Source organism: Aulonocara stuartgranti (assembly GCF_965226115.1).
Source record: "Aulonocara stuartgranti genome assembly, chromosome: 16".
Classification (NCBI taxonomy): domain Eukaryota; kingdom Metazoa; phylum Chordata; class Actinopteri; order Cichliformes; family Cichlidae; genus Aulonocara; species Aulonocara stuartgranti.
The window spans coordinates 29921422-29933713 of NC_138952.1; the positions used below are offsets into that span (position 1 = coordinate 29921422).

Sequence of the window (12292 nt, forward strand, 5' to 3'; positions counted from 1 at the left end):
TACTGGAGTTAGTAGATTTTTTACTCTTGAGTTCTTGTAATTCAAAATATAAAGCATAACATATTTATGTTACAATAAACATGTACCAGAGAAATCGTGATCAAAAAACAGGGAAAAACAGGTTTAAATTCTGCAGATTAAATTTATAACAATGATGCAAAAAATGCAGAATAAATCAATTTCAAGACTTTAATATTTAACAAAACTATTTTTAAAATAGCTTAAGAATCTTAACAATTCAGAATTAATGCATCAAATTTTTTCTTTTTTTTGGCAGGGGGTGGAGAAAGCAAGCTTTTCAGGTGTTTAAAAATTTCCTTCATTTTAAGCCCATATACAAATGGATTGAACAAAGGATGATACAAAGCTAGTTGTAATGTCATTATTAAGCGTACAGTTTTTGGAAAATCTGATTCCACTCGGGCTATAACGACATCATAGCAACCTAAACAGGAAAAGGTAATTAAAACTGTAAGGTGGGGTAAACAGGTCTCTGCAGCTTTCTTTCTAATTTCTTTACAACTTCGATAAGACATTAAGAATATTTTTGTGTATGTGTAAAGTATGAATAACAGAGGGAGTATTCCAAGATCTAGCAAACAAACCAAAGCAAAGGCAGCAAATAATTCTGATCTTACACACTGAAAAGTATAAATTCTGTTGTTACAAAATGTTTCATTTAAATAAAAGGAACACAATTTAGCTTTAGCACTCCCTATTGCTTGGATTGTCATATAAAAGCAGGCACAAGCAAAGCTATGAACAGGAAAATACTCACAGTCTTTTTTTCTCATGATGGTTGGATATTGAAGAGATTTGCATATAGCCACATATCTGTCATAGGCCATGGCTGCCAAGAGAAAAAACTCTGAGCAAGCTAGACTGTAAAACAGAAAATACTGAAAAAGACATGCCGAATAGGATATGACCTGTTTTTCAGATAAAAAGTCATTGAGATATTTAGGGTAAACAGCTGTAGAGTAAAGAGCACCTTTTTTTGCACCATTTGCGTCTGTTACGCAACCATTACAATCTCTGGAAAACTAGGCCTAAATTCCATTAGTTTATGACTTTCCCCATCAGGGGAAATAAAACATTGGATGACTGCTACAGCAACATCAGAAATCGCTTTTCAGCTGAACCAAAATCCCACTTTGGAAAGTCTGATCACAGTAATCCGGGTCAAACCAGTTTACAACAAAAGGCTAAAGACAAAGCCCTACCTGAACTGAAAGTGTGAAAGCTAGCCTGCAGGGACGCTTAGAGGCCACAGACTGGAGCACTTTCAAAGAGGCCCCACAGGCAAAAACTATGAATACACAGAGACTGTGAGTGACTACATTAGCTGGTGCATGTCCATAGACGCCCCTCCCAGGACAGTGCATATGTTCCGCAACCGAAAACCCAGGTTTAATTGTGACGTAAAACAGAAAAATCAGGAAGCGAGAAGACAGAATGAAACCCCAACTTTGAGGCAGCAAGCCAAAGGGAAACAAGGATACCGACCCCAGCCTGCCGCCTCTCACCCATGGCAACTGCAGCCTGTGACAGAGGTCCTCTTCAGGGGACTGGTTCCAGAGCACAAGCCATGCGTTGAGGTGACCCACACTATATCTAGCCAGTACCTCTCAAACTCATGCACTAAGTCAGGCTCTTTCCCCACCAGAGAGGTGACAGTCCATGTCCCAATTGCTAGTCTAGGTAGCCGGGAATCGGTCCGCAAGGCCCTCTGCTCCTGGCTGCCATCAGGCAGACATTGCACACAACCCCTACAGTGCCTCCTGCCAGTGGTGGGCCTACAGAAGGATGGGCCCATGTCCCTTTTTTGGGCTGTGCCCGGCCGGTCCCCATGGACTAAGGCCCAGCCACGAGATGCTTGCCCTCAGGCATGGGCCAGACATGGCTCCAGAGCAGGGCCCCGGTAACTCTGTCCCGGGCAGGATGAACTGTTGCCTTAATTTTCTACTCATAGGGGTCCTTTGAATTGCTAGTTGTCTGGTCCCTCATCCAGGACCGATTTGCCATGGGAGACCCTACCAGGGGCCAAAAGCCCCCCAACAACATAGCCCCTGGGATCCCTGGGACACACAAACCCCTCCACCAAGATAACGTCTGTAGCCAATTCACGGAAGGGTAGCCCCAGTGTTCAACAGCTAAATTCAGCTGGCTCCAAGTCTAAAAAAAAACCTGTTAAAATATTTAACTGCACTGTCTGAATTTAGTTTTTAGGAACACCATAAATAGGGCTAAAACAAACCAATTTATGTGCAGTGCATAGAGATGTGCTGAAAAATCTCACTTTGGTCATTTTACTGACAAGTTATAAAACATGATATAACTACAATGTTGAATATTGAGGAGACAAACAGGACAAAAAAAGAACAAGACTACAGAGAAGATTAATTTATTTAGTGAAACATGATTTCCTGTGACAACCCCACAGCTGCAATGTATCCAGTCTCACCCTGAAGTTATTGAGGTTAAAGCAGTACTTATGATACAGTTACAATGTCTCCAGTGTAACTCAGCTGTTAACCCATGAGGTCTATTTTAAAGCTTCTTATGCATGATATTATTCTAATATTAAATGTACAGAGTGTGTCTTTCACAAATCCAAACTGGAAGCTGGATCCATACAAGATGGGCCATAGAACTGAAGACTTGGCCTCCTATTCTACTTTTAAAGACTCCAGGAACCACATGTAAGCCTGCAGTCTGAAAGGGAAGTGCTCAGAGTTTGTATGTGAAGGAAATTATTTTAAATTAAATTCTGGATTTGACTGGGAGCCAGTTAAGAAGAACTAATAGCAGAGAAATATGGTCTGCGAACTGGACAGTACGCACTACCAGACTGGATGGTCCCGGATTGATATGTTCACACTATTAACAAAAGCTCTTATCTCTGCTAAATTCTACACACACAGGTTATTGAATTTATAGCATTTACTCACAAGGAATTTAATTGCTCCTGTAAAATTAAATTATTTGCTTGGATTAAGTTTTTTCTAGTGTGTGACTTATAATAGAAAAATAATTCCATAATCCTGTTCCTTCTAGTACAATGGAGCAGATACCAGTCCTGCTGGAGGTATTGAACTACATGTGCAACTAGTTTCCAGGTATTGTCTAATGCTACCAGTAGTGATACTGCCTGTAGGCAAAATCAAAACTAGTGAAAAAATCACCACCTTGTCGTGGTGGAGGTGTTTGTGTGTCCCAGAGATCCCAGGGGCTATGTTGTCTGGAGGCTTTTGTCCCCTGGTACGGTATCCCATGGCAAATTGGTCTTGGATGAGGGACCAGACATAGAGCAATTTAGAAAACCCCTATAACAAGACCATCAAGGGAACAGTTCACCCTGCCCAGGAAAGGGTTACCGGGGCCCCACCCTGGAGCCAGGCCTGGTGAGGGTGCCCGAGGGCGAGCATCTGGTGGCCGGGCCTTAGTCGGGCACCGTGGACTAAAAAAGGGACATGGGCCCATCTTCCTGCAGGCCCACCATCCGCAGGAGGCACCGTAGGGGTCGGGTTCAATGTGAGTCGGGCGGTGGCCAGTAGCGGAGGACCTGGTGGACCGATCCCCGGCTACCAAGACTGGCAATTGGGACATGGAATGTCACCTCTCTGGTGAGGAAGGAGCCTGAGTTAGTGGGTGAGGTTGAGAGGTACCAGCTAGATATAGTCGGGCTCATGTCAAAGCATGGCTTGGGCTCTGGAACAGCCTCCTGGAGAGGGGCTGGACTCTGTCTCAGTCTGGAGTTGCCCCCGGTGAGAGGCGGCAGACTGGGGTGGGTATCTTGGTATCCCCTCAGCTTGATGCTGGTATGTTGGGGTTTCTCCCAGTGGACGAGAGGGTTTGTTCCCTTCGCCTTCGGGTCAGGGAACGGGTTCTGACCGTTGTCTGCGCTGATGTGCCGAGCAGCAATTCAGAGTACCCAGCCTTCTTGGAGTCCCTGGGTGGGGTACTGGAGGGTGCTCATCCTGGGGACTCTGTTGTCCTACTGGGAGACTTCAGTGCTCACGTGGGCAATGACAGCAAGACCTGGAGGGGCGTGAATGGGAGGAACGGCCTCCCGGATCTGAACCCAAGTGGTGTTTTGTTATTGGACTTCTGTGCAAACCACAGTTTGGCCATAACAAACACCATGTTCAAACACAAGAGTGTCCATAAGTGCACGTGGCACCAGGACACTCTAGGCCACGGGTCGATGATCGATTTTGTAAACCCTGAGGCCATTTGTTTTAGACACTCGGGTAAAGATAGGGACTGAGCTGTCAACTGATCACCACCTGGTGGTGAGTTGGATCAGGTGGCGTGGGAGGCGCCTAAAAGTACAGTGAGGGTGTGCTGGGAATGCCTAGCAGAGGCCCCGGTCCGGAAATTCTTCAAATCACACCTCCGGCAGAGCTTCAACAGCATTCCGAGGGAGACTGGGAACATTGAGTCCCAATGGACCATGTTCAGCACCTCCATTGCCGAAGTCGCTGCAGTGAGCTGCGGCCGCAAGCTAGTTGGTGCCTTTTGTGGTGGTAATCCCTGAACCAAATGGTGGACACCAGAGGTGAGGGGAGCCAACAAGCTGAAGGAGTCCTACTGGGCTTGTTTAGCCTGTGGGACTCCGGAGGCAGCTGATAGGTACCGACAGGCCAATGCGGAATGTGGCGCGGGTGGTGGCTGAAGCAAAAACTTGGGTGTTTGAGGAGTTCGGAGAGGCCATGGAAAAAAACTTTTGAACTGCCTCGAAGAGATTCTGGCAAACCGTCAGGCGGCTCAGGAGGGGCACGTCTTCTGTGGCGGAGGCAGAGTCTGGGGACGAAGGGGATGACCCGCCAATCTCTGGGGGCGAGGTCACTGAGGCAGTTCAACAACTCCTTGGTGATAGAGCCCCTGGGGTGGACGAGGTCCGCCCCGAGTTCCTGAAGGCTCTGGATGTTGTAGGGCTGTCTTGGTTGACATGTCTCTACAATGATGCGTGGAGATCAGGGCCAGTACCCCTGGACTGGCAGACCGGGGTGGTGGTCCCCATCTTTAAGAAAGAGGAATGGAGGGTGTGTTCCAACTACAGGGGAATCACACTCTTCAGCCTCCCTGGGAAAGTCTATGCCAGGGTACTGGAGAGGAGAGGCCATCCATTAGTTGAACCTCGGATACAGGAGGAACAATGCGGTTTTCGTCTGGTTGTGGAACACTGGATCAGCTCTTTATCCTCTCAAGGATACTTGTGGGGTGTATGGGTGTTTGCTCAATCAGTCTACAGTACATGTGTCTTGTGGTCTTGGAGAAAGCATTCAACCGTGTCCCTCAAGGGTCCAGTGGGGTGGGGGGTGCTCCGGGAGCATGGGGTATCTGGCTCATTGCTACGGGCGGCCATTCAGTCCATTAAACAACCGTTGCAAGAGCTTGGGCCGCATAGCCAGCAATAAGTCGGACTCGATCCTGGTAGGTGATGGGCTCCGCCAGTGCTGCCCTTTGTCACCGATTCTGTTCATAATTTTTATCGACAGAATTTCTAGGCATAGCCAAGTGGCGGAAGGCTTTCACTTGGGTGGTCCCAGGATCGCATTTATGCTTTTTGCTGATGATGTGGTTCTGTTGGCTTCATCGGGTGATGGCCTCCAGCTCCCCTTGGAACGGTTTGTAGCCGAGTGTGAAGCCGTGGGAATGAGAATCAGCACCTCCAAATCAGAGGCCATGGTCCTCAGCCGGGAAAGGGTGGAGTGCCCACTCCGGGTCAGGGACGAGTTCCTGCCCCAAGTGGAGGAGTGTAGCGAGTGTAACGATAGCAACGGGTCTTGTTCACGAGTGACGGGAGAAGGGGACGGGAGATCGACAGACAGACGGTGCAGCTGCCGCAGTGATGCGGCCCCTGTGATGAAGCGAGAGCTAAGTGTAAAAGCAAAGCTCTCAATTTACCGGTCGATCTACGTCCCTACCTCACTTATGGTCACGAGCTGTGGGTAGTGACCAAAAGAATGAGATCGCAGACACAAGCGGCGGAAATGGGATTCCTCCAAAGGGTGGCTTGCCTCTCCCTTAGAGATAGGGTGAGAAGTTGGGCTATTCAGGAGGGGCTCAGAGTAGACAAGGTGACAAGGATGCCTCCTGGGTAAGGATTTCCGGGCATGTCTCACCGAGAGGAGGCTGCGGGGCAGACCCAGGACACACTGGAGAGATTATATCTCTTTCTGGCGTGGGAACACCTTGGTGTTCCCCCGGACAAGCTGAAGGAGGTGGCTGGGGAGAGGGATCTCTGCTTGGGTTGCTGCCCCCGTGAATTTCTGGCTCGTATATACATTGGCAAACCAGACCTCTGCAGATTACAACGCTTCAGAGAATAAACATAGTAAATAGTTACATCCACCTACAACCACAATGCTTGACAGTAAGTCGTATATGGAATGAAATATGGGCTGAACACAAGGCTGCCTGTAGTAGGCCAAAGAAACGCATCTTAGCGATAGCAACGGGACTAGCTTCTTACGTAGCAAAATACACAGATAAAGTCAAACAAGCATCACTCTCATCTTACAATACTCACATGGTAAGTACGCACACAGTATTAACTCACACAGGAATGCAAGTAAATACGTTACTCCTCCGACACACCTCTCATCTGTGCAGAACTGCGCTGAACACGTTCCCAACCGGAAGTACGGATACCGAGGTGCATCATGGGTAACGTAGTATAAAACAGCTACAGTGAACAAGCGGACTTTTAACACCCTCCTTTATACTTGTCTGCAGGGAGACAGAAAGACATCACAGAAATAAAACATATATATCAGAGGAACCTTCAGTCAAAAAGTAGCACAGACCTTCTCTCTCTCTCTCTCTTTTATAAATGTAGAAGGCGCTCTTTGATTTATCTACAGGAAACTGATTAGATAAAATGTGCCTACTGTCTATGATCGTGTGTGCATGTGTGTGAATGTGAACAGCAATTTTATGCATGGGAGACAAGGAATAGGACAAAAGTAGAGAAGAAAGGAAACCTATTGCACACACACCACTCCTCATTTCTCTAAAGAGCTATAAACACACATCAGTCACTAAGCCTTGGGCCCAGAGGAAACAAAGAAGTAAAAGGAAAGAAAGATTAAAGGGAAAAGAAAGAAGGAAAGATAGAAAGAACAGTAACCCACTGACTGCTTAAGTGTGGCCAGCTTGATAGCAGTTTATTTTATTTTGTCTAACATCCATCCATCCATCCATCTTCATCCGCTTTATCCGAGGCCGGGTCGCGGGGGCAGCAGCCTAAGCAAAGAGGCCCAGACCTCCCTCTCCCCAGCCACCTCCTCCAGCTTATCCGGGGGAACACCAAGGCGTTCCCAGGCCAGCCGAGAGATATAATCTCTCCAGCGTGTCCTGGGTCTGCCCCGGGGCCTCCTCCCGGTGGGACATGCCTGGAACACCTCACCCAGGAGGTGCCCAGGGGGCATCCTTGTCAGATGCCCGAACCACCTCAGCTGGCTCCTTTCGATGTGGAGCAGCAGCGGCTCTACTCTGAGCCCCTCCTGGATGGCCGAACTTCTCACCCTATCTCTAAGGGAGAGGCCAGCCACCCTTCGGAGGAAGCTCGTTTCTGCCGCTTGTATCCGCGATCTCGTTCTTTCGGTCACTACCCACAGCTCGTGGCCATAGGTGAGGGTAGGGATTTTGCGCATTTTGTCTAACAGTGTATTCTTGTATTGTTACCATTTTGTGATACTCCCTTTTCAGAACAAAGGGGAGTTTTCTTTTTCTCCACCTTTAGACTTTCTCACAGTTCAGACCATATTGCTTCATAAAACAGTAATTCCAATGTAATCTCTCTAGTTTGTAAGATATTCAGATAAGAATTCATACAATAAGGTCTGATCTAACAGACCTCAAGAACAGTTACATATTCATCGATTTAGTCTTCATCACCTCTCGTACACATATTTGAGAAAAAAAGGAATATTTTTATGAAATGCAATCAGGTCGCCCTCTTCTTTTACACTCCCCTGCATTACTAGTGTACTACTGGTGTAATGTTATCACTGTCACAGCATCAAGGTTCTAGTTTCAAACAGGCCTCAGGCAGGCTTGTTTGATTTGTTTGATTTCTTCACAAAGCTATGTATGTTTAACAATAAAACGGTTTATTTTGTTATTTGTAAATTGTGTCATAGACCACACAACATTTGTCCCTACTCAGTATACAATTTCTAAAAATAAAAGCTCAGAGAGGAAAGATTTAATTTTGTTTTCACAGAAGTACAGCTGTAAATGTTATACATTTTGCAAATTTATTTAAAGAAAAGTAAAAATTAACACTGTATAAAATTAACGGATGAAGAAAACTCTCTGAACATAGTATATGTCAGCATTAGTTTAATTCATTTTGCTGGAATTTGTAAATGTTTTACTCTTGAGTTCTTGTGCTGTGCAGCAGTCTAAAAACCAGTATTTTAACTGTAACTATAACATTTAAACTATAACATTTATGTTACAATAGACATGCACCCTGAGCAATCATAAACAGTAAAAACATTTTAAATTCACTGATTAATTTATTCAAAAAAAGGTGTAAAATATGTGGACCAAATCAATTTCATGAGTTTATAATATTTAATAAGTACATTTTCTGAAATGAGGAATTTATTGACGCATCAAATAATTTTTGTTGGACAAAACAACCTTTTTAGATGTTTAGAAATTTCCTTCATTTTAAGCCTGTATATTAATGGATTAAATAAAGGTTGATACAAAGCTAGCTGTAATGACACTATAAAGCGTGCAGTTTTAGGGAAATCTGATTCCACTCGAGATATGGTTACATCATAGACACCTAAACAGGAAAAGCTCACTAAAACCAGTATGTGGGGTAAACAGGTCTCTGCAGCTTTTTTCTTGATTACTTTACGACTGTTTTAAGAGACCATAAAGATTTTTGTGTATGTGAAAACTATAAAAAGAAGAGGAAGTATCACAAAATCAAAATAACAAATTATACCAAATACAATAACTAACCTTGATCTTACACACTGAAGAGTGTAAATTGCATTGTTACAAAATATTGATTTTAAATGAAAGGAACACAGTTTACTTTTAGCCATTCCTATTGCTTGGACTGCAATACTGTCAGGGTCCTGGGTCTGAGCGACCCAGGATCCCTGAGCAGTTATGTATTATATTATTATTATTGTATGTATATTTGGTGTTGCTGTCTTTCTCCCTGTTTGCGTGTGTGTATATGTGTTTCGGCGGGCGCCTTCAGGCCTGGTGGGTGTGGCCCTGCTGACGGTCTGGCCACACCTGAAGCCACACACCTGCTGCTGATCAGGCCTCGTTGGGGGAGCTACTTAGGAGAGTCTTGGAGCTCCCACCGACGCGGGATCATTCCGTGAGACTTCATGTTAGTCATCCTGTTGAGCTAGGTTAGTGTGTGTATGCCCGCGGTTATACAGTGGGGCAAAAAAGTATTTAGTCAGCCACCGATTGTGCAAGTTCCCCCACTTAAAATGATGACAGAGGTCAGTAATTTGCACCAGAGGTACACTTCAACTGTGAGAGACAGAATGTGAAAAAAAAAATCCATGAATTCACATGGTAGGATTTGTAAAGAATTTATTCGTAAATCAGGGTGGAAAATAAGTATTTGGTCACCTCAAACATGGAAAATCTCTGGCCCTCACAGACCTGTAACGTCTTCTGTAAGAAGCTTTTCTGTCCCCCACTCGTTACCTGTATGAATGGCACCTGTTTGAACTCATCATCTGTATAAAAGACACCTGTCCACAGCCTCAAACAGTCAGACTCCAAACTCCGCCATGGCCAAGACCAAAGAGCTTTCGAAGGACACCAGGAAAAGTATTGTAGACCTGCACCAGACTGGGAAGAGTGAATCTACAATAGGCAAGCAGCTTGGTGTGAAAAAATCAACTGTGGGAGCAATCATCAGAAAATGGAAGACATACAAGACCACTGATAATCTCCCTCGATCTGGGGCTCCACGCAAGATCTCATCCCGTGGGGTCAAAATGATCATTAGAACGGTGAGCAAAGATCCCAGAACCACACGGGGGGACCTGGTGAATGACCTGCAGAGAGCTGGGACCAAAGTAACAAAGGTCACCATCAGTAACACACTACAACGGCAGGGAATCAAATCCCGCAGTGCCAGACGTGTTCCGCTGCTGAAGCCAGTGCATGTCCAGGCCCATCTGAAGTTTGCCAGAGAGCACATGGATGATACAGCAGAGGATTGGGAGAATGTCATGTGGTCAGATGAAACCAAAGTAGAACTTTTTGGTATAAACTCAACTCGTCGTGTTTGGAGGAAGAAGAATACTGAGTTGCATCCCAAGAACACCATACCTACTGTGAAGCATGGGGGTGGAAACATCATGTTATGGGGCTGTTTTTCTGCCAAGGGGACAGGACGACTGATCCTTGCTAAGGACAGAATGAATGGGGCCATGTATCGTGAGATTTTGAGCCAAAACCTCCTTCCATCAGTGAGAACTTTGAAGATGAAACGAGGCTGGGTCTTCCAACATGACAATGATCCAAAACACACCGCCCGGGCAACAAAGGAGTGGCTCCGTAAGAAGCATTTGAAGGTCCTGGAGTGGCCTAGCCAGTCTCCAGACCTCAACCCCATAGAAAATCTGTGGCGGGAGTTGAAAGTCCGTGTTGCTCGGCGACAGCCCCATAACATCACTGCTCTCGAGAAGATCTGCATGGAGGAATGGGCCAAAATACCAGCTACTGTGTGTGCAAACCTGGTAAAGACCTATAGTAAACGTTTGACCTCTGTTATTGCCAACAAAGGTTATGTTACAAAGTATTGAGTTGTATTTTTGTTATTGACCAAATACTTATTTTCCACCCTGATTTACGAATAAATTCTTTACAAATCCTACCATGTGGATTCATGGATTTTTTTTTTCACATTCTGTCTCTCACAGTTGAAGTGTACCTCTGGTGCAAATTACTGACCTCTGTCATCATTTTAAGTGGGGGAACTTGCACAATCGGTGGCTGACTAAATACTTTTTTGCCCCACTGTATGTGTCCTGACAGCTGCGTCTATTGTGTCCCCAGGAGAAGTGTGGAGCGCCAGACGGCAGCCAGCACGAGGAGTGCTGAGACACGGGAGCAGAGAGCACTGAGGCACGAACTATTCACGGAGAGACACGACACTGGAGTCAGGGAAAGCACGGGGATTTATTGTTGTTTTGTTCCACCACTGTAAATAAACGCACTGCTTGTACATAGAGCACCGCGCCTGGGTCCTCCTTCCCCACACCCCCCACGGTTTGCCATGCCGAACCGTGACAAATACAGGTACAAGCCAAGCTATGACCAGGAAAATACTCACAGTGCTTTTTCTCATGATGGTTGGATATTGTAGAGGTTTGCATATAGCCATATATCTGTCATAGGCAATGGCTGCCAAGAGAACAAACTCTGAAGAACCCAGAGAATAAATTATGGAAAACTGAAAGAGACATGCTGAATATGATATGATTTGTTTTTTAGATAAAAAGTCAATCAGGAGTTTTGGGTAAATAGTTGTGGCGTAAATAACAACGTTCAGTAGCAATGCTGCAATAAAAGTGTACATAGGTTTGTGGAGATTTTTGTGGATCAAAATGAGGTATATAATAATAGAGTTACTGCAAGTTATTAGAATATATAATGTGAACATAATAAAAAAATAAAAATATCTGTATTAATTTCCACATGTCTATCAAAACTTATATAGGTAACATTTAATTCTTCATCCATTAATGTTTTAAAAAACTACAAAATGTTTCATTAAACAAATTGCGCAAGGTGAATAAATGGAAAATATTGAAAAATGCACCATCATGCAAACAGTGAGCAGTTACAGTCTGTGGAAGGTTTTTATCAGACAAATTAAGCCTCAAGGAGCTGAACACTGGAGGTTCATCTCACCCTTTTCATTCTCTTTTGCTTAGCACTGCACAACTTCAACACAAATTTTTTTTAGCTGAGATATGAAATCTTACACAATGGACTAGATTGAACTGGTTTAACTTGAGAAATGGAATTTAGGATGGATGCAAAGAGTGGCAGGTAACTTAAGTGCTGAAGCGCTAATCACAGAGTTGATTTCATAAGATCTGATGTAGGAGCAAGCTTGCAAGACAAGGACTTTACAGGAATTTCTTTATCTGACCGGGGTGTATTCTGTTCAGTGTCCTTGAGCAAGGCCTCATCGCCAATCAAAATTGATGGGTGATATTACAGAAGCCTCAAACAGAGATAAACCTGAGCTTATCTCAGGCTTATCTCTGCT

At 44.9% G+C, this 12292-nt stretch overlaps 2 pseudogenes across 2 annotated transcripts; both read right to left on the bottom strand.

Moving 5' to 3' along the window:
• Nucleotides 1-230: 230 nt before the first annotated feature.
• On the bottom strand, nucleotides 231-1816 carry LOC309691204 (olfactory receptor 2AT4-like; annotated as a pseudogene). The gene is made up of 2 exons: nucleotides 1626-1816; nucleotides 231-1035 (listed from the first exon to the last, which is right to left on the bottom strand). The product of its transcript is annotated as an olfactory receptor 2AT4-like (transcript).
• Nucleotides 1817-8633: 6817 nt separating this feature from the next.
• Nucleotides 8634-11757, bottom strand: LOC309691022 (olfactory receptor 11A1-like; annotated as a pseudogene). The gene is made up of 2 exons: nucleotides 11312-11757; nucleotides 8634-9110 (listed from the first exon to the last, which is right to left on the bottom strand). The product of its transcript is annotated as an olfactory receptor 11A1-like (transcript).
• Between the last annotated feature and the right edge of the window lie 535 nt (nucleotides 11758-12292).